We start from the raw sequence: 26,796 nt of genomic DNA, 5'->3' as shown, positions 1-26,796 counted from the left end.
GCCAACTAGCATTTAACTAAGAAGATCTGGTTATTCTGGGTCTAACATGATTAACGGCTTGCTGGAGTCAGATATTTAAAATACTTGAAAGTATATATATAGAATCACCAATTTTCTGAAACACACACACACACACACATACACACACACACACACACACACACACACACACACAGTCTCATTCCTTTAGCTCAGAAGAATTGGGGTCTAAAACTCTTAGTCTGTAAAGTAAGCATAAACTGTATTTCAACCCACACACTTCTTCGACCTACCCTGAAGAGAACTTGAAGAGAAAGGATGAAGGCATGTAAAATCACATGCATGTACGGGGTCCATTAGCACATTCATGAACCATATTTCTGTTTACGCTTCCATCACAAAGATTAATTTCCAGCTATTTTAAGGGACAGGTTATACTTTAATTAACAGCATTTGGAGAGTGAAAGCCAGCTGTGCCTCCTAAGCACATTCAAGCTCCAAGCATTTTATTTCATATCAAGGGCTTCCATCCCACCCAGAACGTTAACATGCTAACACTGCTGACTAAGGAAGTACATCTTTCTAAAATCCACAGAATTAGTTCCCAGAACGAAAGCTAATAAAAAGCATGAATGGCAAACATCCAAACTGTTTACCTGTGGAGGATTAATATGCATCCCCATTTCAGATGACAAGGATTGTAGGGGATTAAGACACACTGGGTAGTTCATAGTATGTTAAGGCTTCAATGGGAAATACATATCACAGCTTCAAGTGTCTGAATATCCACTCTTAGGTTAGTTAGTGTCATTGTTCTTGGGGATTTTGGAACATTTTGGAAATGTATCTCAGCTGGACATGTATAAGCCGAGAGAAATGGGTTTTGGGGGCTATAACCCAGTCCTACTTCAATATATGTGTGCATGTTTGTATGTGTGTGTGTGTGTGTGAGTGTGTGTGTGTGTGTGTGTATACGTGTGTGTATACAATGTAGAGTGGACAGCCTTGAAAGCACATACGTGGAGAGACAACAATTCAGGTGGAATTTTATTTTAATTTAAAACATGATGTTTTTTAGAAAAGGAAGTTACTAAGTACAGAAAATGATTTTTGTTCAAGAGACTTTAATTGGCTTTTACTTACTAAGAGTAGCTATGAGGCAACCAGCAGAGTGGTAACTACGGTAGTACTCACTAGTGATTGCTCATGTTCCTGTGCACACTCACTCATTTAGTTCTTACAGAAAGTCCTCAGGGGAAACACACAGAGGACAGACTCTCATAGTCACAAAGCTGCCCAGTGAAATAAACCCAGAAGCCTGGACGGACAATTCTCTTCCTGACGGACTGCAGCCGGCCACCAAGGCTGTTTCTACTTTGTGCATGTCCTGTACATTTAGTTGGCAACTCATTCCACAGTTTAAGAGAAGAGACCATTCCCAGGACAATGATGGCTATAAATCCCTTTAATATGAATTTTTCTCTCTCAAATAACCTTACCGGTGGACTCTGTGTACAATTTCCTTCTATCTACATTATATCGAATTATTATAGTCAAAACAAAAATGTCTAAGTAAAGGCAGAGTCGGATACAATTCCAGACCGTGTGGTTTTTCGAGCCCATTTGCCTCCCTTGGCTTCCACGGGAACCTTCATTGGAACCTGCTGACCTCACTGCCACCAAAGCTCTTCCTTGCCTCATGCTTCACTGTTGACTATTAAAATCCCACCATTGCAGTGTCTTGAAAGCACCTACACCTTCACAGCAGCACAGATACCCGGAGGGGAAGGTCAGGCAGCCCTCTCTCATGTCTCCCACCAGCATCACTACCTGTCCAGAGCTGTAAGAAATGCTTCCACAGGACAGTGTCAGGACAGTGCCTAACCAGGAGAAAGGATGCATTTGACAAGGAAAAACAAATTGTGAGGGCAGAGAAATTCAGTTTTTAGTAACTACAGGATCTAAAAGAACTAAACTATTTAATCTGTTCTATTTGTTTCCACCCTGAAATAGTATCCAATCAGCTTCAAATTACAGCAAAAATACCAGCCAAGAGGTCAAATTGCCATTTTGGTATCAAACATGTTATTGAAACAACATGTAGATAAGGTGTACTCATAAGACAAATATGAGGACAGAACAAGCAGCCCTCTTTAAAAACGCCAGTAGCATCCAGAGTCCTACAGCTTGACCAAGTATGAAGACCTCTCTCTATTCCCAGAGAAAGAAGGTCAAGTACTTACGGTATCATGAGACTTGTCCTTGACATCATAGACTGTCAGTTTTATTCTCGTCTCTTCATAGATGGGGTAGTCGGGTGGGAATGTGACACCCGTCAGGAACAGTGGGTCTTTTGTTCCCTGAAATAGTATAGGCAGAAAACTTGGATTCATTAAGGCAGAACTGTAGCCGGCAGCATGCAGGACAAATGAGAACACAGAAAGTGTCTCTGTCTGCTTTTCTAGGAAATAGTTCTTTTAAAAGAGATCTGAAGAGCCAAGTGTTGCTTGTGAGCCACGGACTGGGCGCCCCGTTCTACTGAGGCATACTGCGTAGGTGAACTTTCATTTCTTTAAGTGGCTCGGGATTCTACATGTTTTTAAAATTATATTCAGAACCTTTCTTTAGGTTAGGTTGCCATCCATTTAAAACTCTATATAAAATACGATCATTACATATTGATAATTTAGGCAAATGATCTAAGAATCTGCCTCAACAAATTGAATGAAGCTGTTTCTCAAACCATTGAGGTACACTCTGCTATCCTTTAAAATAGTTGTGTTTTTTTTTTTTTTTTTTTTTTGTTTTTGTTTTTTGATTTTTACTCCAGCTGAAAGCTATCTTATATGTGCGTGTGATTGCTTTTCGGTGCTTAACAGTGGCTTCACCTGCTTGTTCATCCACTCCTTCCTTCAGAAGGCCAACTTCTTTATTTTTGGCATGATGTCAGACATGTTTGTAGGCAGGCAGTGAATAAAACCTCTAAGACAAGTGCGCATAGTCTATATAATATTGTAAAAGTAAACAACATAAATGCCTTTTGTAGTTATGATAATACATTTTAGGGTATGCATGTTTTATTACAGAAGACTAATGGGGAAGTAGAAAAAGAACAAGCAACAGGTTACTTTAAAATTTTCCAGTGTTCAAAAGGTAACAACGTTACAATAATACCTTAAGTGTTTTCATTAAGAAAATGACTTTACAGTTTTGGTCAAACTGCCTTTCTATGCAGACAACTACTTTGAATTCAACTCTGGGCTAACGATACACTGTAGCAGCACTAGATCCTAAAGATTTAGGGGGTGCACACAGGGGCAGACTCGTAACTGCCTGCATGCAGCAGGAGAGCAGAGGAAGGAAGCTGATTCAGGGCTAATTGCAGGGGGAAATGCAGGACTGCACACAGGATTTAGGTCAGGCTCATAACAGAAGTGACTCTAACTGCAGTCTGAATCACTTCTTCCAGTCACAGCTTCAGAGCCACCAGTGAGCTAAGCCAGCCAAGACTGGAGCAGACTGGCTGCGTTCATGGGGAGACACTCGTTCTGAACTGCAGAAACTCACAAGACTAAGAAAAACAAGCTCAGCTGAAGGAGCTGTAGAGCACACTCTTCTGAGCCCCGGATGTTCAAACAAGTATCTCTTGTTCACTGGGGTTGTGAAATCTGTCACAAGAACAAATTCATCTGAAGGGAAACTCTTGTCTTGTTGAATCTGAGCCAGCACAATAATGCATTTCCTTCAATACATGGGGAATGTTGTATTAGCAACAATAAATGTAAGTAGGAAATCTCTCATCCCATGAGTAATATTTGCAGCTTTTGCCTGGAAACATCACAGCTAATCAAGTTAATCACATATCTTTCTTTGAAAAAGTAAGTATATACTGTATACTTTGAAATAACACTTAACAGAATATAAAGTATTTACTGTTGGACTAGACTGGGCCCCAGTGTTTGGGGAGACAGCAAAAACCCCTTCACCTGTTTTGAACTCTGGGAGTATTTTATACTTTTCCTTTCATTAAATATGTTTATCCCATTGTATTTAAAATCAGCATAGATAAATAGTGTACACTGAGAAACACAAATATCCAGACAAACATGCTGTTCTGTTTGGGAATTCAGATGGAATTTTTTTTTCTGAAAACTAAAATCTTTCAATGAAAAGTCCAATTTATCTCCTTGTGCTCACTTTACATGTGCTTAGAAATTTCAGATCTGCGTTCCTTAATGACAGACAAAAGCAATAGCCAGCCAGAGACCACAAGTTAACTTATGTCAGCTGTTCAGAGGGGCGGGAGAGAGGGAGAGGTGGGGGGAGGAGAAATCAGCAAACACAAGGCACACAGAGACAGCAGCTTACACAGAGAGAGGGGTGAGAGAGGGGGGGGAGAGAGGGAGAAAGGGAATGAGGGAGAGAGGGAAAGAGGGAGGGAAGGAGAGAGGGAGGGGGCAGACAAATCCAGAAAGAAACACATGTGAGGCTCACCTCCACAATTTCTGTGCTGGAGTACCTTGTCAGGGTCTGCTCCACTGGGTGGCTTACTGAGATCTGTACAACTGTATTCAGTTTCCGATCCCTGACAGGAGCCACAAGATCCTTGCAGGCTGGCAGCAGCAAAGGAAACAGAAAGAACAGAAAAGAGAGAAAGAAACTCAGTCGATCGCGGGCAAACTTCTGTGCAGAGCTGAAGTAAACTTTGTCTAGCCGGTGAAGGAAATCTCCTGGTTCTCAGCTGGCTTTACAGAGGAAGTCTCTTGGAAGTACCTTACAGAAATAGGAAGTCACGTGCTGCCAAGCTGAATTGAGAGTTCATTTCCACTGACCACATTTGCAGCACATGCAAGTCTGGAGTGCTCCGGGATCGCAGCTTCAGTGTGTGAAAATGTAGACACAGCCAGGCACTGAGAGGGCTTTAATTAGCCAATAACCCCTAGGGCTTCTTTCACACTCTTGCATGAAGTAAGTTAATTTGGGCCACAGCCAGGAAACTAAGATGTCTCTTGTTGACACTGGCTGGGTTAAGTTAAATGTCTGAATGCACTCCTCATGATCCTCCCTACCTGGGTATAAACCTGGCCCTCTGCAGTGCTCTGCACTGTGGAAACAGGAAGACTGATACCCCTGCCAGGACAGAGCTCAAGCCGAAGAGGAAGCAGCCAGGGGTTAAAGAGCCCTCTGTCTGGAATTCAGGACCATCCAGGGAGAGAGCAACTCCCATAGATAAAGACTGGTTAATTGTTGCCTAGGAGCTACACATTCTAAGAACTTTTTCTTAACACAGCCTGGCTCCTGTTACAACCCTAGCCACCATACCCTGAAGCATTTTTTTTCTACTGTTACATAGCATTTTCTAGTTTTGGAAAGGAAAAAAAATAGGGGGAATAAAATATACTCCTTTTGAGTAAGTCTAGTCATTCCTCTCCTCCCTGCTTTCCACCTTTGATTTTAAAATAGTATTTCTACTTCTTGAAATTGGCTGATAAAAAACACCCTTTGCTCAGCAGACAGGGGTCAAACTGCTGGCCAGTCACAGACTGCATGCAGTCTCTGGTAAAGGGGATGGTGTCCAGCATTCTACACCAGCCCTATCCCATTCAATGGCCAGGAAGACAGGCAGGAAAGAAGGCTGTGTTACATTCTGAAATTTGAGGGGCCACTGGAACAAAGGTAAAACAGCGTAAAATTGAAACTTGAAAGCAAAGCAATTTATAGATGTAATTACCACCTTTCCCTGGCTTGCAGAGCACCTTATTTATAGAAGCACAATGAGAGCATATAGAGGTTCTTTCAAAGGGAAGCAGCCTGGTGTAGTCCAGTTCTGATAAATTAGTAATGCTCAGGGGCGGGGGCTTGTTATTTCACCTTATAACATCTTGCCAAACTTTGGGAAGTTTATTCCTGTCTGATATTTTATTGTTAATTTTTTATTACTGAAATCATATGCCTTGAGAAAAACAAGAAAAGCTAAGGAAAGCACAGATGGACTATATGTGTGTGTGTGTGTGTGTGTGTGTGTGTGTGTGTGTGTGTGTGTGTTAATCTTCACTGTTTTGAGGAACTCTGCTTATTACCTGTATAATAACATCCTTTCTCGATTTCTGATATCTCTCTTTGGCATAACAACCTCATCTCTGGCAAAGTGCATCAACCTTTGGAAGATACGCTGCTACCACAATTTGTTGCTTACCCTGATAAATCTACATCTTAAGATAATCAAGCAAAAACCTACCTACACATGGTTTCAATAACATCAATATGCCACTGGAAAATTTCTTTCCCTGGAAGGTTTCCTGCACCCTGTTCTTTGGTGGTTAGCTTGGTCATTTCTTTGCTTTGTCTCATGGTGTGTGTTTCATTTGAACACTCTTGCTTTTCTCTCCACTGTGAACCTCTACTTAAGCTGACAAGCATCTTGTCTTTGGAGCTTAAAGCTAGGGGATTTTGAGTCTCACACACAAACACCTCGCCCACTCTCTGGTGGCAGCCTCCTCTCTGTCTTATGAGTGCTTGACACCTTTGATCAAAATAAGTCACATCCCTTCTGAGTTCTTATCGGGCACCGCTGTGGCTGTGGTTATTCCCAGAAGTGAGCAGCTATTCTGTTCCAGCAGAGTGCCTCTCAGCTGCACTTCCGACGAAAACAGACAGCACATAAAACTGAAGGTTCTGTGCAGTTCTCCAGATGGCCCTGAGAGTGGGCTAGAGAGGGACTGATGACAACAGTTTGTATGCAGCTTCTGCTCATGTTCAAACCCAGGCACAGAGAAGAGGAGCAACAATAGTGACTCTGGAGGCTGGGTTCTCATCTCCTTTTTTTCTAACAAACAGCTCCCAGCCTTCATTGTTTCTTAACACTAAGGCAGCAAGAGGCATAGAGAAATCCCCATATCAGATGGAATTCCGAAGCCTTGCTTTTCCCCTTTTCTACTTTTGTGGCACCAAGTAAATAAATCACAATCTGTGTCACTCAACAGTCTCCACAGTCAGGGTGGAAAGAGCTATGAGTTTCTTGTAAATGGACTTTTACACGCAAAACTCACTCGTGTTTACTAATCACATTATATTAATACTTAAGAGTATTTAATTCTATTATTATGTAACATAAATTTTACTGACATAGTTCAATTCAGATGACTCCTTACAAACTGTTACCAGAGCCCTATCTCCCTATGAGTATCAGTGTAAGACACACTTCATGTCATGAAGTAAAGCAGAGGAACATGGATCTGTGTCTCCTGCTACTGTCCTTGCAGGACTGCTGAAGGCTGAATCACTGGGCAGTGCAGGGAGATACTGCTCATTTGAATGTTATGAAATGTAATCTATGTGGGGTTTTTCAGTAGTTATTGAAGAACTGACAGTCTGAATAAGAATGCTCCCCATAGTCTCACATATTTGAATGCTTGGTCCTTCCTTAGGTGGTGGGACTTCTTGGGATTAATTAAGAGCTATGGCTTTGTTGAAGAGGTATGTAATTGGGGAGAGCTTTCAGATTTCAAAAGATTTGTGTAATTTCCAAGGCTCTCTCTCTCTCTCTCTCTCTCTCTCTCTCTCTCTCTCTCTCTCTCCTGTATCTGGGTCAAGATGTGTTCTCTCAACTGTTGCTTATGTTCCCGCTCCACCATCATGGACTCTAACACTCTGAAACCACTACACAAATTAAACTCTTCCTTCTATAAATTGTCCTGGTTCTGGTTTATTATCATAGTAATAGAAAAGTGACTAAGACAAGAATCCTAAATATATATGCTTACAAAATCTAAAAGCGTTATATCCGTCTTCCAAAGCATCTTTCCCCCTTTCTTTTAACACATGGAACTCTACTCCAAGAGTACCTTAGAAAAATGTTCTTCCTCAATGTATAACACTAGAAGACTACATATGGCATTTGAGGACTGTTGCTTCTGTTTTGTTCATTTCTACACCATAGATAGTTTAAATGTACCTTTGTGTTCTTTTACAATCAAGATCCAAAAGAGGTCAAATATGATTTTTCTATTCCATCACTTTGGAATTTATAGCACAGATGTAAAAATCTAACCTAGCAAATGCAAGGCTTTGAACATGAGCCCCAGCACCACAAAAAAAGAACAAAAATCTTAAAATATTTTTATGTGTAATGTGTTATAGTTACAAAAAAAAAAAAAAAAAAAAAAAAAAAAAAAAAAAAAAAACAGAATAATCTGTGCTGTAGAAGACAGCTGTAGGCCATTCTCTGAGTGGCCACTCTTAATGTAAAGATGCCCATTACCCTGATCACTGATGGTTTGGGGACTTGCTTCCTCTACAAAGGCCTCGGGGAAGTTTGAGCCATGGGGATTGAAGTTGCCTCAGCCTTCAACTCAAATGCGTTCAGGCTGCATATCCTGTCTTCTCTCCTATATAGAATTACTGTCAGTAAGGTCCAATCTGCTAACTTTTGTCAACTCAGTATTTTGGTAGGTTTTGTTGTTATTTATTTTTAAGACTGTCTTACTATGTAGAAGTGGCTGACCTGGAACTTGATATGTAGGTCAGGCTGGCCTTAAACTCAGATATTCCCTTGAAACTGCTTCCAGGGTATAAACCTGGGTGGCCTTGAACTAAAAGATCCTCCTACTTCTGCCTAATGGGTGCTGAGATTAAAGGTGTGTAACACCATAAGGGGTGAGAGGGGGATTGAGAATTTAACACATAATCCTGCTTAATAATTTGATGGATGTGAATCATGTTTGTACTGGACAGTGGAGGAAAGAAACACAAGGGGCAGTTGTAACCACGCGGGACAGAAGCAACAGGGCCAGTAGAGTGAATGGTGCCTTTAATAGAGGTTGCATAGAGGGCCATGTGCCAGATACTCCCTCACCCCCACCCCGGGAGCCAGCAAAGCATAGGATAAAAGGATAAGTCACCATTTTAATATTTACTGCAATAGCTCTGTGGGTATTTACTTGTTGTTGGAGAAGGAATAGACTGTGTTTTAGTGGTATAGCCACTGATCAGGGTCCTGTGTCCTTATAAATAGCACCATTCTAACAAGGAACACTAGTAAAACACACTGATGGGGAATGGAATCGGTGGGAGTGTCAGGGAGACAGAGAGTAGTAAGTGGTAAATATGATCAAATATGTCCATATGTGAAAATATAGCATGCATATATACTTATCTTAGGTATAGTTAATCTATTTACTAAAATAAGAATTCCTAAAGACCAAATGGTTAATTAAAAAATAATTCCAACTCTTAGAATTAAATGGCTACTCTCAAGTGATCCAGTCATCAGTAAATTTTAACTTTACTTCTGCCTCCTTACTAATTTCCTTTGGGCTGAGCTGCTATTAAAAAACATTTCCCAAGATCAAGAGTTTAAATATACAGATGTTAAGAGTTTGGGGTGAAAATGTGTGCATGTCCATTGGCTGATGGGTTTATAGTCAAAAGCAGGAAGGAAGAAAGGATGAATAATTTACATAAATCACAACATTATGGTTTTTCATAGAAATATCTAGGCTAATTATAAATGATCCCTTTCCTGGTGACTTTGACATAGTATCCAGAATTAGGAGGGTTTATTTTCTTCTCCCATTGGTGTTGAGTAAGGTGCTGATAAACACATTTCCGATCAGGTTAGTACAGGAGCCAGGCGACTTTACTTTCTTTCAAAGAAGTTCTCAATAGAAGAACAATGGTAAAAATAAACGAAGCCGTTTTGTCTTGGGAGGAGATAGCCTTTGCAGCCTGATGCTAGGACTTTCTCAAACTATGAAGTCCCAGCCACCATGTAAGCAAACACTAGGAGAACCGCCCATCTTCCACCCTTGGCTAACCTCAGCCTGAGCCCTAGAAGTTGCCAGCATCAGTTCTAGATGCTTGCAGCATGCTTCGATGTTCATAAAAAGAGAAAAGACTCTCCTTTGCTCTCATAATTCTTCTAATATTTGGGGATCCTGAGGTCAAAGATCAGGCATCTTCAGGGTTATTCTTAAGGCCAGGACTCCATCATTTATAAGATGCTCTTGTGAAGTAAAGCATCAGCTCTGTTCATGTAGTCATCTAGATCATGGCCTGCCTGTTAGGGTCAGAGAGCATTTCCATCACTCTAGCCAATGTTAGCTGGAAGCTGAAAACTTTCTCTCGGCTCACATCAGAGAGTAGCACAGCTGTCAAATTCTCAGAGATCTGAAGCTTAAAATAAATTGAGGTGTTAAAATAAGCATGCCAAGGTTCAGGGTTTTGGGAGGACAGGATGTAGGTTTCAGGGTAGCCTGTGTTCATAGACAGCCCCAAGCAATCATCCCCTGTACTCTAAGAACTATTTCTTCTGTAAAGCTCAGTCATTTTTCTTGCCTCACCAGCCTTCATTGTTAATAACTACTGGCAAAGTGTACTCTCTCTCTCTAAGAACTATGCAGATGAGGACTCTGTGTGTGTGTGTGTGTGTGTGTGTGTGTGTATGTGTGTAAGTGTGTGTGTATGTGTGTGTTTCAGGGGAGGGGTTACAATGTTCCACACTTCTAAAGTTTTCTAATAAAAATTAGCCAGAGGAAATTATGTAACAGAGGAGACACTACCTAGTATAATCAATAACTCTTGATTTTAGGTTTGGGTTTTGTTGTGAAGACAGGATCTCATGTATCCCAGGATGGGTCTCATGTATTCTAGGATGGTGTCAAACTCTTCCTGTTACTAAAGATGGCCTTGAACTTCAAATCCTGCCAGCTCTACTGTCTTATAATGGGGTTACAGGCACATGCCCATCCATAGCTTATATGTTACTGGAGATGGACCCTGTGGTTCTGGGACAGCACTCTACCAAATAAGCCTAAAGATGATTTTTTTTTTTTTTTGGACTGAGAATAAAATTGTGTTTAATAGCTGGATCATACCTAAAGAACTATGTAGCTTTTTGCAAATGAGTAATTCTCTGTGACCCAATAGGAACAACTACAACAAAGACTTTGCAAAGTTTGCATAAAAACTATATAAAAATTATGATAGTTGATACTGACTACTAACTTAACAGGCTCTAGAATCATGTAGGAGACAAGCCTCTGCTCATGTCTGTGAGGCGATATATCGACTGGTTTAATTGAAATAAAAAAAGTTGCCCTATATGCGGGTGGCAACTTCCCTTGGAATTGGATCAGAGCTCAGGAAGGATATAAAGAAGAAAAAGAGCTGAGCACCAACATTCATCTTTTCTGAATTCCTGATTGTGAATGCAATGTGGGCGGTGCCTCCTGCTCCTGCTGCCATGACTACCCTGTGATGATAGACAGTATCCTTGAAACTGTGAAGACAAAGAGAGCCCTGTCTTATTTAAATTGCTTTTTTAAAGTATTTTGTCACAACCTGAGGGAAAATAATGTAGTATGTATGCCTTGTGAGCATGTGTGTATGTGTGTGTATATGTTTGTGTATGTGTGTGTGGGTGAGTTTGTGTGTATGTGTCAGTGTAAAACATGTGTGAGAGGGTATGTGTGTGAGTGTGTATGTGTGTTTATAAGGGTACGTTTGAGTTGGTAAGTGTGTATAAGTATGTGTTAGAAAGCATGTGTATGTGTGTTTGTGTGTGTGTTTGAATATGTGAGTGTGAACATGTGCATTTTTATGTGTGTGTAAATGAGAGAACAAAAGGATGACCTTGTGATCCTCCAGTCTCATTTCCCCAAGTGCTGGGTTGTATCATCACTCCAGCAAAACTAAAACCAGAAAATTAGAACCCATTGCATCCTGCTGGAGGTGGGCCCTGGACTCTGGTGAGTATAAAGAACTCTGCATTCTGACTGTTCTTGAGAATACCTGAAGACATATGCCCAAACTGGTGAAAATTGAGAAAGACCACACTACAGACAACAAGATGTGCTCTAGTGCGAACTGTGGCTTTATACACACAAGGCTTCAGAGCCATAACCACATTGTTTCCAGTTTCTCCAAAGAGACACTTAGCTAATATCTCTGTGATAAGGATCAGTCTCTTCCCTGAGAAGTCAGGAAGACTTTTGCAGCCTGAGGACAGTGTCTTAGCATCTCTCATGTTCCTAACAGTTGGTTACATTTCTCCAAACTACCACTTATATGTTATTTCTTCTAGTGCTCTAGAAAATAAGATGCCACTATTCAATTGATAAGCCAATTTAGCTTGTGTTTCTAGTCCAGTAAATCATTGAACTCCATTTTAGGGCTTCACAGTTCCCAGTGTACAGCAGTGATTACATTTAGATTAAGTTAGTTTATGTCATACAAAAAAGATATATAGAACATTCAAGATCCTATTAGCCCCTGTCCTTAATTACTTCTCAGTGTATTAGGCTTCCTTATTTTTAGTTGCCTCTGCCTGGCTGGTTTGTTATTGTTCTTGTTCTGGTTTGGTTTGTTTGTTTGTTTGTTTGCTTCATTGATTTGTTCTTTCCTCCTTTCCTCAGATAATTCAAGATGAAATTTTCTGAAGCTTGGGATGTCCGTCTCTGCAAGCACAGGTCTCCAGATTTATGTCACAGTGCTGCCTAGGTCCCAGGCTCTGAGCTCCAGAACACAATAGGGTGAAAAAAAGCAACCTTTTCTTACACAGTGTACCGTGTTTGTGCTTTGCGCTGACACCCACACAAGGAGAGCTCCACCAGCAACTGGGACCTTGAGCTCACTTGGTAACATGAGCTTCCGGTTACTTCCTAGAAGAGCGTATCTCTAAGGCTACTGAGCTGGTGGATGTTCATTGGCATGCCCCTCCATTCTCTGCTCTCTGAAATGATTAGGCACCTTTAATTCACTGCTTGTATTTTATTTTTAATTTTTAGCCTTTTTCTCTTTGCTCCTTCTGTTTATGTTTTATTGAACATGTCTGCATCTGTAATTTTTCTCATAGGTTTTATAGTTTTCTATTTTCTTCTCTAATACATCAAGTTCCCCTTTAACACATGTTTTTCTCATTATCTTGGAAGGTAAGTTTGCAGAAGCTGCCCTTTTTTGTCTCTAAGACTTGGGACACTCAAGGGCAAGGACAAAAAAAACCAGGTTCTACCAGTTAACTAGCCATTTTATTAAATCTATGTAGAAATTTCTTAAATTGTTATTTTTTCCTTAAGTGTTGCATGGGATAATTTAATTAATATATACTTCCCTAAAAATTAATATATATATTGCCCTAAAAATATGTAAGCCATGCATAACTGCCAACACAACCAAGAGCTTTTGGAAAAATAAGAATAAACATATGAAAGTGGGTATGTAGGGGAAACATTAGAAATTTTAAATTTTTCTTTATTTTTGTAGATCTTTTTCTTTATGTAGTCGCCAAGGAAAAATAAATTTTAAAAAGTTGCATTCTAAAATTTAAAATGAGTATATTTCTTGTTCTCAAAAAGAAAGATAGCAGTCCCGTTTATGTAGCTTGGTGTGACAAGGAATGGCAAGGAATAGATTAAAGCAAACACTGGAGCAGATGTAAATGCTTGAGTCCCCGACCCACACCGCATTAGCACCTTTAGTGTGTGCTTCTCAGTTTCCATCCTGCAGATTGTAAGATGATGCATGAAACACGCTAAGAGTGGGGGACTTGTCAGAACTGTCATTTCTGGAACACGGTTCTGTTCCGGCAGCACTGTGCTCAGATCCTTTGCTCTGCTAATACCCAGGGTGACTGTGTGCCACCAGTGGCAGCCCCACAGTCCCCTCAGATGCAAATGTCCATTCTTTTGACAGTCAGTCAGTGTATATCTGTAGATTGGGATATAAGGTTCAGGAATGAAAACTCCTCTTTTGACTTTAACAAATGTCAGTCAGAGTTAATTTCCTGCCTGCCTGATGGTGGATTAGCTTCACAACCACAATTTCAAGACTCTCTGTATTCTGAGAGTAGAATTCATGTAACACTTGGGGAAGCTGTGAGGCTAATGCTCTAGGGAAGAAGCAGATGACAGAATTCTTGAGGAATCATGGTGATGATTTACAAGCGGGAATTTAAAAGTCCCAGCTTTAGAAACTGCTCTACAGTTCTTGCTACATTGAAATTTGAGCCCCATTGCTCCCAAATTCTATTACAGCCAATTCACTTATAAATAAAACTGATTACTTTCTTCCAAAAGGCTAGGCTCCGGTTTTTGGGAAATATGCCTGGAAATAAAATGTGTTACATTGTAACATACAGAACAATATAAAAATGAGTCACCACACTTTATGTGTGTTTGTGTGCATGTGTTAAGTAAAAACATATTTATAACAGGAGGAAAAACAGTGGTCAAGAAGATGAAACTCACTTCTTCACTTAGGGAACACTGAGATGCTAAATTAACACTTGATAGCAAACACCAGTACAAAATGATTCATTGGAGAGTCCAGGGAAAGAAAAGGAACAAGTTCCTCTCCCGGACAGTGTTCTCTGCAAACATTCATGACTGTCTGTGCTAGAAAACATGCAACGCTGCCAGCTACTCTGCAGACAGCTAACTTGCATATAAAAGAACAAATTCTGTTTCGATCAGATCACTCTTGTCAGTATAAGAAGACTCCCATTCTTGAACTTCACCGCTGCCCCCTCAGCTTCTCTGGTGTCAATCCTTAGAAAATCCTATTTTGTCTTGTTTTCATGAATATTACCTAGGTGGCTAAGATTCTATCTTCTAGCAATTGAATTATGAACAAGTCTGTGCTCGAATCTCTTTGGATTTTGCTGTGTAACATGGCATGCCACAGACTGTCAACTGTCCTGGCATCACCAGGCAGAGCACACAGGCATGGCCGCGGCTGTGCTTGCTCCAAGCCTGCACTCCACTTTGGAGAGACAGCAAGTGCTTGCTGCTTTCGGCTGCTCTTTTCTGCAGGAACATATGCACTGCTTCAGAAGGCAGGAAGATGTCATGGCAAGGAGGCAGCGGCCTCTGCAGAATACTAAAATGAGCATCAGCATGCCATGAGGGGTGTCTGCGGTGTCAGTGCTAAGCAAAGATCATGTGTCTTCTGTCCCTAGAACACACATGAATAAAGGGGTGTGGTGGTGCCTATCCTGGCACTCCCTGCCAGCCAGCATAACCATATTGGTGAGCTTCATACCAGGGAGACCTTATCTCTAAAAATAAAGTGGAACCTGACGAATAATACCCAAAGGTGACCTCTAGGACACACACACACACACACACACACACAGAAAAACATACACATATACACAAACTCAGAGAGACACACATATACATATGCACACACATATACATATGCACACACATAAGCACACACACACACACACACACACATATCCAAAGACACACATACATATACAGACACACAGAGAGATACACCACATACACATACAACACACAGACACATGCACACATACACACACAGACATACACATAAACACACAGCCACACATGAACACACACAGACACACAAACACAGAGACACACATAGATACACACATGAAAAGACACAAAGACACACACACACATCACCAGGGAGAGCCAGAGGTGGGGAACTTTACTGAGACTCTTACTTTCCTATCACCAAAGGTAACATTTTTCCAGGAAAGTTGCCATCAACACAGGAACAGACAGGATTATTACCAGGCATAAGGCTGGTTAATGGATTCATTCAACAAGGCCAGGGGTTACTGATAACAATCTTGCTCCAAAACATAAGGCCAACATAGTTGATGGATACAGAAGGTACCAACAAGGGTCTCAGGACACTGGGGACCTTGGTTGCAAAACAAGATTGCTAGCACAGTGTGTACAAGGTTGCTTTGCTGAATTCTAATGGAAGCTGCAAGCTGGTTGGAATTTAGGAGTGTGGGAAGCAAGTGCTTTAGATTCTGCATTGAGGGTATGGCAGCTTCCAGAGAGAGTTTGACATCTACTTGTCTGGGCAAGAAGGAACAAAGGGAACAGCCACTTCCTGGGTGATTTCTTATCCAGCACACTGAGTCAGTGTATGCTGCAAACAAATCCTGACTAAGGCCATTTCTGAATGAGTCTAAATTGCTATAGAAGGGTTTCAAGGAGAAATTGTACCCAGAACTTGCTTTTTAGAGATTGGTGTTTAAATTAATGTAATTTTTTCTATTTTCCTTATAAATATATTGGGTTCAGTACTTATGTATAAAATCAATAGTTTTAATATCTTGGAATGCTAACATATATCTTTAATCCAAAAAGGCAGAGGTAAAGGCAAGAGAACATAAGTTTGAGGTCATCCTCAACTCTATAAGTTAGTTTTAAGCCAAAACTATATAAAGCATTGTCTCAAGCAAAACAGAACCAAGGAACAGTCTTTCTCTCTCTCTCTCTCTCTCTCTCTCTCTCTCTCTCTCTCTCTCTCTCTCTCTCTCTCTCTCTCTCTCTCTCCCCCTCTCTCTCTCTCTCTGTATATGTGTGTGTGTGTGTGTGTGTGTGTGTGTGTGTGTGTGTGTGTTTGTGTGAAACAAAATTAAAGTATAGTATAAAATTGAAGACATGCAAAATGTAGATTAGAAAATAAGTGTAAAAAATAAATAAAAAGAGATGTTTCTAGAAGGATAATGAATGTATCTTTTTAAATTTCCTTGTCACTGCGTTTCTTTCCCAAGCAATTTTGGATCTCTTGAATGAAGTGGTCCATTTCTGGCTTAAGTCTTCAAGCACATGTGAGGTTTTGTGCTAAGAAGAAAAAATTCTCAGTACAAGTTTTGAATAGGGAGATGTTGAGAATATCTAGTCCTCTGTGGTAAGATGTTGACTCACAGGACTGAAAAGGCACATGTGGGTTAGCTAAGTATTCTGGTATAGCAATAGAATGTAGAAGTGAGAAAGCTATCTAGTCAAGTTGAAGGCAGAAAGTTTGTGATGGTTTGAAGCAAACCCCTCTACTTCACTGGTCTATGGAAGAAAAGGGTCAGTCGAGTCAAAACTGAAGACACTGGAGAGTTTATTTTTCCAGAATATTTTGAGTTTTCTGAGAGAATAGTACAGACCTACAGCTCAGCAAAACCTATGTGAGTACAGACTCGTCGGATCCCCGTAATACAGAACACTAAGGAAGTAGTTCAAATCATCACACTAAATTGGAAACAACTCCTCCATAACAAGCAGGGGCCTGTGTGAGTTAGGAATGGCCTGTAGCAGGCCTGCTGGCACATGCTTGCAGTCTGAAATCCCAGTACTTCAGAAGCTGTGGCGAGAAGATTGGAAGTTGAGGTCTAGCCTGGGCTATGTACTATGACCATGTCTGAAATAAACAAAAAGCAATAGAAAAGCATCCTCTATTTGGATCTGGGAAAACTTTCATACAACCTATCCATATGCCAAACAATAAGAAAAAACAAGTTCGAGATCAGAGATTCTAGTACCAACTATATGCCTTTAATTTTTAAAAATATATCCCCCTATCTTCATCTAGACATATGAGCAATTATATAGACTCTCACCATATTCATATGAAGATCCAATTAAATGAAAGTATTGGAAAATGATCTGTGAAATTCCCAATGTTATGTTACCAAGACATTTCTTATGTTTATGTACTTAGGTCAAACACTGTGGGAAAATAGGGGCATAAGTAACAAATAAGGAATTAGGATGTTGGAGGGGGCAAAGGATTCACACTAATACTAACTAACATACTACAAAGTGATCCTTATACACAGAGCACCATTCTGGCCACTTTGGGAAACTCTTGTTCAATCTGAAAAACAACGCAGCAGAAGAGATGTTTTCATGGACAATGCAGGTAGCCAGGGGCAGAGTCCAGACCCCAAGGTCTGGAGCTGGCAGCCCAACCACCTGCTCTCAAAGCAGCCTAGCTCTGCTTCTCCCCGTGACATGCCGTGGGCTCAAATGTAATCTCAAATCTTCAGACCAATCCACTTCTGTTATCTTAGTTGCCAGGGATTCCTCTTGTTGCCATGTGTATGTATCTATTCCCAAGAACGTCGCAGCATGAACCATTCTCTTTCTACTGGCATCACAACACAGCAGTTTCTAAGGTGCTTTGTGAGGAATTTTGAACATCAAATTGGGCACACGTTTGATTTAAATCTTCACTGTCAGACACAGCTTGGTTATAGAACTGGTTTGCTAATGCCAGCCCATAACTGATTATTTATGTCAGGTCTGTCTGGCAGAACCCCAAAGCCCATAAAACTCTATTCTTCTGAAAAAAAAGTTAAGAAGCTGTAAACTAAACTAAGAATTATTATATATATATATGGAGAGAGAGAGAGAGAGAGAGAGAGAGAGAGAGAGAGAGAGAGAGAGAGAGAGAGAGAGGCATAAAGATTGGAATTCATTCATGCATCCAGCCCAGAGAACTTTACTGACTGCTACAAAGGTCCTCCATGTGGTTTAGTTTCATAAAGTTGCAAGCAAGCATTCCAAACAAAAAATAAAATAAAATTTTAAGTGTAGAGAGAAAGTGTCAGAACAAGCTTCTAGGATGATCTGACCTCTGCCTGTGATCTAAGGAACCAAATATGTTCAATAAGTAGGTGATGTTCAGCCACTTGAGGAGCAGAAAAAACAGTAGGTATCTGAGGTGGACTGGATCAGAGTAGTGTGTGTTAAGGTAAGACCAGCATTTCTCTGTAAGATCTAGGCAGAATTCAGGACGTTACTTTGTAGTCTGAGAGACTGGGTGCCATGAGAGGACCATAGTTGTGGAACAGAAATGTCACAATATATTTCTCTGGCTATTGTGTCAGGAAAGAAGTGCCCAGAGACACACAGCCACATTGATAGCAGAGGGTATCTTCAAGTGGTCCAGATGGGAACTCCCCATGGCTTTACATTGAAGAGCAGTGGTGGAGAACATTGTTACTGCTTGAACTCACTTTATATGTTCAACACACCATGTACAGAAGTGGGTTGTAAGTCTGAGGCAAGTCAACAAGGGAGAAGTTTTCTTCATGGAGCTAAGGTTTGGGCATTTCATTGAGTATAGTTTACTGACAAGTGCATCCTGAAAGTATAAAATATCTTAGGGACAAAAATACCTATCAGTAAGCCCAATCTTAGGAATTCTGGGAAGGCTCTTAAATAGTATTTAAAACCCTAGGTCAGTCCATTGTTTTGGATATTTATCTTTTTAAAAACAAAACAAAACAAATACTTTGATTTTGAATAAATTTCGACACAGGAATACCTTGTTTGCTAAAAGTGATTTTTGTCACTGGATCACAGCAGTTTGTGTCATTTATTAATGTGACAAAGGGACTGGGACAGAAAAGGGAGAAGAATCAAGAAGCTTTACATGCCTTCCTTTCAGATATAACTGCAGGCCAGTTGTTCAGTCTCCCAGAAGGCCCAGTGCCTTCATTAGAAAAGAGAACAGTGTTCGTTGTTTGCAATTGTGTAACGTAAAAGCTTCGAAAAGAAGCCATTGAGAAAAGACGTTTTTTTGCAGAAGAACCTTTTCTTTCTCATCCCCTCCATTCTGCTTGGTCTCTTTTCTACATAGCATGAGTCTCAATTGGTTTGAGATACACTGATAAGCCGAACAAGAAAGTTGACTGACAAAATTCAATCCCACAGACAACATTAAGGGATCCTATTCTCCCACGGCCTCAATGGCTTTAAATTAAACACCATGTCAAAACACCCAGTGAACAAAGCCTGAAAGTTAGACTTCATTTCTCAATCACCCATAAGTAGCAATAAATACTTCAAAAACATATCATTGTAGTGACCAGTGCTCTCAGCAACTAGACAGCACATGGGAGAAAGTAACTAAGTAAATAACATAGAAGGGGAGATAAACTGGATAAGAACTGTGGGCCATGACTAAAAGATTCCAATAATAACAGTCAACTTAGAGCAATGGTGGGATTTGGTAAGAGTCGTCACTTTCATTAAGAGCTCCCGAAGTATCGTACACAGAGGGAAATGTGACAGAGAAGATACACCAATCCCACCCAAAAGCAGCTGCATGAAAAAGCAAATGGCCTGGCAACAAGAAACAAGAAGGAAAAGCTTGCTATGACGTGCTCCGGCTTGGTGTCTTATGCCATGTTTTCCAACAGCTGCAGACAGTGTCACACTGGCTTTTAGACAAGCATTAAAGAGAAAGGCAAAGGTCTACGTGCAGAATGCCCTAAATCTTTGGTTTGGGGGAGCCACTGTCACACAGCAGACCTGTTAAGATATTCTAATTGGCTCATTTTCTCTCTTTTCATTAAATTTCTAATTATTGCAGCAATGCAAAAACAACTGTGCTGTCTTACATAACCTTTCCTTTCTCTTCTCTCTGCCATTCCTGGACTTTTAACAATCAACCAGAGAGGAATGGACTTTGTAGTTAAAATCTAGAAGCCTTCATATTGTCATTCAACACCATTTGTACAAAGGGTTGGCCTTGTCAAAGAAATGGGAATAAGGAAAAGGACCTTAGAAATCTATTATGGCACCGGGGAGAAGACAAAGTATTCAGCCTTTAGAAGGTAATCTGTAGGTTGTAAGGATCACTAGTTACAAAGATTGAAGGGTCCAGATTACATGTTCAAGGAATCAGTGACTGTGATGCATAGACCCATTCAAGAAATATTCATAACAATAAAAAAATCTGACAGTATGTCACATGCTGGTTTAAGTGGATTACACGTATCAATTCATTTAATTTGCCCAGTAATCTTCTGTGGGGGATAGAAATCCCCTTTTAATTTTGTATATGGCATTCAATGATACTGCACATATTCTATAACCACACAGCTAGATAGATAATAGTTTTGATAGTATTCATCAAGTTATCGAAGCTATCAAGTTACTCACACATCCCAAACTCTTAGAATGTGAGCTACTAAGTTCTCAGCCCAGGTTCAATATAGCCTGAAGTACAAATGCATCATATTAATTTTTGTTATTGTGTCCTTACTAAATGCTTGCTTAGAAAAATATCTCCTCCATTGTATGACTGATTACCCACTATTAACAAAACTGACATAGTTCAAAGCTCTGTAGAAAACTTTACAAATATCTAAACTGATACTTATCTGGATACAATACAATGGCAGTCCTCTCTGTATATCTTAGAGTCATCTCTTGAATTTTATTTGTCATGGATCCTAACATCAGAAGAACTCACTTGGTCATGATAACTTGATGTACTTTAGTAGCTGTTTAACAATGTTTAAGGACTGATCACAAGTGTTTAATATACATGTAGTAAGAGCAAAAGGTCTTAGAGGATTTCTGGCTCTTTCCTATTTTAGAGTGTGATTGTAAGAAAAGGGTGTAAATTGGTACCAACTGCCTCTTGGTTGGAAGGGAGCTCCAGAATTTTATGTTCTCTGCAGCTTACAACTCTGTGTAGTATCATGTGTTCCTTCTAAGCCAAATGAGATATGGTTTGTCCATCAAGATGTGGATCCAGAGCCATTTCCTCTGAGATACTGCTTCTGATACCAGAATCATTTCATCACTCTTTCCTCAGTACAGCTGCAGTAAATGCAGCACATCTTTCATGTCCCATATCACAGCATGCCTAGCACAATACAGCTCTGCCTGTCTCATGTGCTGGAGACTCCCAATGAACAAGAATGAGAAGGGCAGGATGTGGTTCTATGGTCAAATGTAGAGCTTCAGAATCAGGCAAATTTAACTTGGACCATTGCTGGATAGTCACCCATAAGATCTTTGGAAGGCTCATCTTCGAGCTCGCAGTTGTCTGCTGGGTTACTGTGATGCAAGAGCCCATTATCTGGCCCCAAGACCCTGCGTTTGCTCAACACTGAGCTCATTATAGAACCTGTTCATAGCAAATGTCTCTCATTTGAAAAATAAGCATGATGAGGGGCAACCATCGCATTGTGTGAAATTTAAAATAATGAATCTCTTTACTTGACCTTGACTCAAATTCGGTAAAATCATCCATTTCATTTAGATTTTCCAATTTTGTAGAGTACAGGCTTTTGAAGCAAGTACTAATGATTGTTTGGATTTTCTCAGTGTCTATTGTTATGTGCCCCCATTTCAGTTCTGATCTTGTTAAATTGGATATTTTCTCTCTACATTTTAGTTAGTTCAGCTAAGGATTTGTCTGTTCTGTTTTCTCAAAGAACCAGCTATTGATTTTGTTGATGCTTTGTATTATTTTCGTTTTTTTTCTAATTTATTGATTTCTGACCTGAATTTGATTATTTCCTGGTGTCTACTATACTTGTGTGTGTTTACTTTTTTGTGTTCTCGAACTTTCAGGTGTGATATTAAGTTCCTACTTAATCTCTCCAATTTCTTTATGGAGGCACTTATTGCTTGCTCAACGATGTTTATAATTGTTATATTTATAATAGCCAGAAACTGGAAAACACCCAGATGTCCCTTTTCCAAAGAATGGATAAAGAACATGTGGTTCTCTCTCTCTCTCTTTTTTTTTCTGCTACTGCCATGCTATCCAGACTGAGGAAGACCTGGAAACTCTGGGGCCACGTGAGTCACGGCCACAGCCACATTGCTAAGTACCACAAGCACCCAGGAGGCTGCAGGAATGCTGGAGGCACACATCACCACAGGATCACCTTTGACAAATATCATCCAGGTTACTTTGGGAACGTTGGAATGAGGCATTGCCACTTGAAGAGGAGCCAGAGCTTCGCCCCAACCGTCAACCTGGATTATAGACGTCAGTCAGCGAGCAGACACGGGCCAGTGCAGCAAAGAACAAGACTGGAGCTGCTCCCATCACTGACGTTGTTCAATCAGGCTACTACAAAGTTCTGGTGAAGGGAAAGCTCTCTAAGGAACCTGTCATCATGAAGGCCAAGTTCTTCAGCAGAAAAGCTGAAGAAAAGATTAAGGGTGTTGGAGGTGCCTATGTTCTGGTGGCTTAAAGTCACTTCAGAGGTTAATTAAATGCTAACATTTTCAAAAGAAAGAAAAAGAAAATGCGGTTCATTTATGCAATGGAATACTATTCAACTATTAATGATTGTGAAATCTGTCAGCAAATGGATGGAACTTGAAAATATCATCCTGAATGAGCTAACCCAGATCCAAAAGAAAATGTATGGCATGTACTCACTATACGTGGATATTAGCTAAATAACAAGGAAGAACCAGGGAAGGGTGTGTGAGTCTCATTCAGAAGGGGAAATAAAATAATCATGGAGATGTGGAGGGAGGGAACTGAGTAGGAAAGGGCCTGCAGAGGGAACATCCTAGGGCTATGGGAACATCTGTAGGACACAGGCTGCAGGAATCAATAAAGGGACTCTAGCTGAGATGTCTAGCAGCCGGGGATATGGAGTCTGCAGAATTCCCAGTGGAGGCATAAGGTCACCAACTCACCCACAAAACCTTTAACCCAACTCTGTCTATTCTATAAGCAGTGTATTTACACAAAACCTTTAACCCAACTCTGTCTATCCTATAAGAAGTGTATTTACACGATGGAGTATTACTCAGCTATCAGAAACAATTACTTTATGAAATTCTTAAGAAAATGATAATTAGATACTAATCCCAGAAAGCTCTGAACACCCCAGAAACAACTCACAGACTATATGAAGTTCAAGAAAAACAAAGGCCAGAAAAAAAAGAAAAATAATTATGTTTAATCTTTACAAACCAAGAAAACTTTGACTATTTCAAGGTTACATCTTGTTTTACATGTAATTTATGCCCATTGTAACTAGTAAGATTTTAATGCATACCATCAAACCTTTAAAAAATCAAGTACTAACAAAAGTATATTCATATACTTTTATGCAAAAATGTTTTAATGTCTGTATATTTATCTCTGTTTTTTTAAAATAAAGTTGTTCAATTTAAAAAAATGGTTATACAAGACAGAATATAAAAAAAAAGGTTAGACACCAACTACCCAAATAACCCAGTTAAAAATGGGGTACAGATCTAAACAAAATTTTCATCATAGGAATCACTATTGGCTCAGCAATATTTAAAGAAATGTTCAAAGTCCTTATTTATCAGGTAAATGCAAATCAAACAATTCTGTGGCTCATCTTACATCTATCAGAATGGCTGAGATTTAAAAAAAAAAAGTGATTGCAAGGGAAACAGTTCTCAATTGCTGGTGGGAGTAGAAACTTTTACAATCACTTTAAAAATCAGTGAAGCAGTTTTTCAGAAACCTGGGGATAGTTCTTCCCCACAACCTACCTATACAAGTCCTGAACATATGTTCAATTGAAGCCCAGGTATCCCACATATATACTTGCTCAACTATGTTCACAGAAGCTTTATTTGTAATAGCTAGAAACTGGAAACAAAGCAGATATTTCTCGGCTCAAGAACTGATAAAGAAAATGTGGTATCAGCAAAACTATCAATCACCATCGATGGAGAGACGAAGATATTTCAAGACAAATCAAAATTCACACAATATTTGACCACAAACCCAGCACTACAACAAATTATATGTGGAAAACCCAATACAATGAGGGAAAATACAGCCTAGTAAGAACAAGAAAACTCCTAAACAAGAAAACTAAAAGAAGAAAAAAACACAGACACAACTCAACCCAAAAAACCAATAATGGCAGGAAACAGAAACAACTATTCCTTGATATCTATTAACATAAATGGTCTCAACTCCCCAATAAAGAGACATAGGCTATCAGACTGGATACATAAACAAAATCCAGCCTTTTGCTGCATACAGGAAACTCATCTCAGAGACAAAGACAGACACTATCTCAGAGTAAAAGGGTGGGAAAAAAACTTCCAAGCAAACAGCTCCAAGAAGCAAGCTGGAGTGGCTATTCTAATATCGAATAAAGTAAATTTCCAACCAAAAGTTATCAAAAAAGATAAGGAAGGACACTTTTTACTCATTACCGGGGAAATCTGTCAGGAGAAACTCTCAATTCTTAACTTATATGCTCCAAATAAAAAATCAGCCACATTCATAAAAGAAACCCTACTAAAGCTCAAAAAATACATTTCACCCCACACAATAATAGTGGGAGACTTTAATACCCCACTCTCACCAATGGACAGATCAGGGAAACAGAAACTGAACAAGGACACTGCAAAACTAGCAGAGACGTTGAACCAACTAGAATTAATAGATATATACAGAACATACTATCCCAAAGTAAAAGAATACAACTTCTTCTCACCACCCCATGGCACCTTCTTGAAAATTGACCACATAATTGGACACAGAACAAGCCTTCATCGATATAAGAAGATTGAAATACTTCCATGCATCCTCTCAGATCACCATGGTCTACGACTGGTCTTTAACAACAACAAAGACAACAAAAAGCCCACATACACATGGAAACTAAACAATGCTCTGTTAAAGGATAGCAGGGTCAAAGAAGAAATAAAGAAAGAAATTAAGGATTTTCTAGAATTCAACGAAAACGAAAACACAACATACCCAAACCTATGAGATGCAATGAAAGCAGTATTGAGAGGAAAACTCATAGCCCTAAGTGCTTCCAAAAAAAAAACTGGAGAGAGCTCACATCAGCAACCTGACAGCACAGCTAAAAGCCCTAGAACAAAAGGAAGCAGATATACCCAAAAAGAGTAGACGGCAAGAAATAATCAAAATTAGGGCAGAAATAGACCAAATAGAAACAAAAAGAACCATTGAAAAAATCAACAAAACCAAGAGTTGGTTCTTTGAGAAAATCAACAAGATTGATAAACCCCTAGCCAGACTAACTAGAGGGCAAAGAGAGAGTATCCAAATTAACAAAATCAGAAAGGAAAGTGGGGACATAACAACTGAAACTGAGGAAATTCAAGAAATCATCAGATCCTACTACAAAAACTATACTCCACAAAATTGAAAAATCTGGAGGAAATGGATGAATTCCTAGAAAAATACAAGGTCCCAAAGTTAAACCAAGACCAAGTAAACCATCTAAATAACCCTATAACACCTAAAGAAATAGAAGAAGTCATCAAAAGCCTCCCAACCAAAAAAAGCCCAGGTGCAGACAGGTTCAGTGCAGAATTTTATCAGACTTTTATTGAGGATATAACACCAATACTCGCCAAACTATTCCAAAAGATAGAATCAGATGGAATATTTCCCAACTCATTTTTTGAGGCTACAATAACCCTAGTACCTAAACCACACAAAGACCCTACAAGGAAAGAGTACTTCAGACCAATCTCACTTATGAACATTGATGCAAAAATACTCAACAAAATCCTTGCAAACCGAATCCAAGAACACATCAAAACGATCATTCATCATGACCAAGTAGGCTTCATCCCTGGGATGCAGGGATGGTTTAACATAAGGAAATCCATCAACGTAATCCACCATATAAACAAACTCAAAGACCAAAATCACATGGTCATCTCACTAGACGCTGAGAAAGCATTCAACAAAATCCAACACCCCTTCATGTTAAAAGTCCTGGAAAGAACAGGAATCCATGGCCCATACTTAAACATTATAAAAGCAATATACAGCAAACCAACAGCCAACATCAAACTTAATGGCGAGAAACTTGAAGCAATCCCACTAAAATCAGGGACTCGACAAGGCTGCCCACTCTCCCCCTACCTATTCAACATAGTACTGGAAGTCCTGGCTGGAGCAATTAGACAGCAAAAGGAGATCAAGGGGATACAAATCGGAAAGGAAGAGGTAAAAACATCACTCTTTGCCGATGACATGATAGTGTACTTGAGTGACCCCAAAAATTCCACCAGAGAACTCCTACAGCTGATAAACAAGTTCAGCAAAGTGGCTGGATACAAAATTAACTCAAACAAATCAGTAGCCTTCCTGTACTCAAAGGACAAACATGTGGAGAAAGAAATTAGGGAAAACGTACCCTTCACAATCATTACAAAAACTATGAAATACCTTGGTGTGACTCTAACTAAGCAAGTGAAGGACCTGTATGACAAGAACTTCAAACCTCTAAAAAAAGAAATTGAG

At 39.8% G+C, this 26,796-nt stretch overlaps 1 protein-coding gene and 1 pseudogene across 3 annotated transcripts in view; one reads left to right on the top strand and one right to left on the bottom strand.

Annotated features, from left to right (window-relative positions):
* The window catches only part of INPP4B (inositol polyphosphate-4-phosphatase type II B), a 297,538-nt gene extending 292,833 nt beyond the window's left edge, over positions 1 to 4,705 (bottom strand). For both annotated transcript variants that reach the window (XM_080937277.1, XM_080937279.1), the window contains exons 1-2: positions 4,474 to 4,705; positions 2,223 to 2,339 (exon numbers count right to left, since the gene is read on the bottom strand). The gene's annotated coding sequence lies outside the window, so the exon portion shown is untranslated. The remainder of the gene's footprint in view (positions 1 to 2,222; positions 2,340 to 4,473) is intronic.
* Positions 4,706 to 22,307: 17,602 nt separating this feature from the next.
* LOC308436359 (large ribosomal subunit protein uL15-like) lies at positions 22,308 to 22,750 on the top strand (annotated as a pseudogene). The gene has a single exon. The product of its transcript is annotated as a large ribosomal subunit protein uL15-like (transcript).
* Positions 22,751 to 26,796: the final 4,046 nt, after the last annotated feature.

This window comes from Micromys minutus, assembly GCF_963924665.1.
Source record: "Micromys minutus genome assembly, chromosome: 24".
NCBI classification, from domain to species: Eukaryota; Metazoa; Chordata; class Mammalia; order Rodentia; family Muridae; genus Micromys; species Micromys minutus.
The sequence above is the reverse complement of the archived record's forward strand: the minus strand, read 5'-3'. Positions and strand labels throughout refer to the sequence as shown.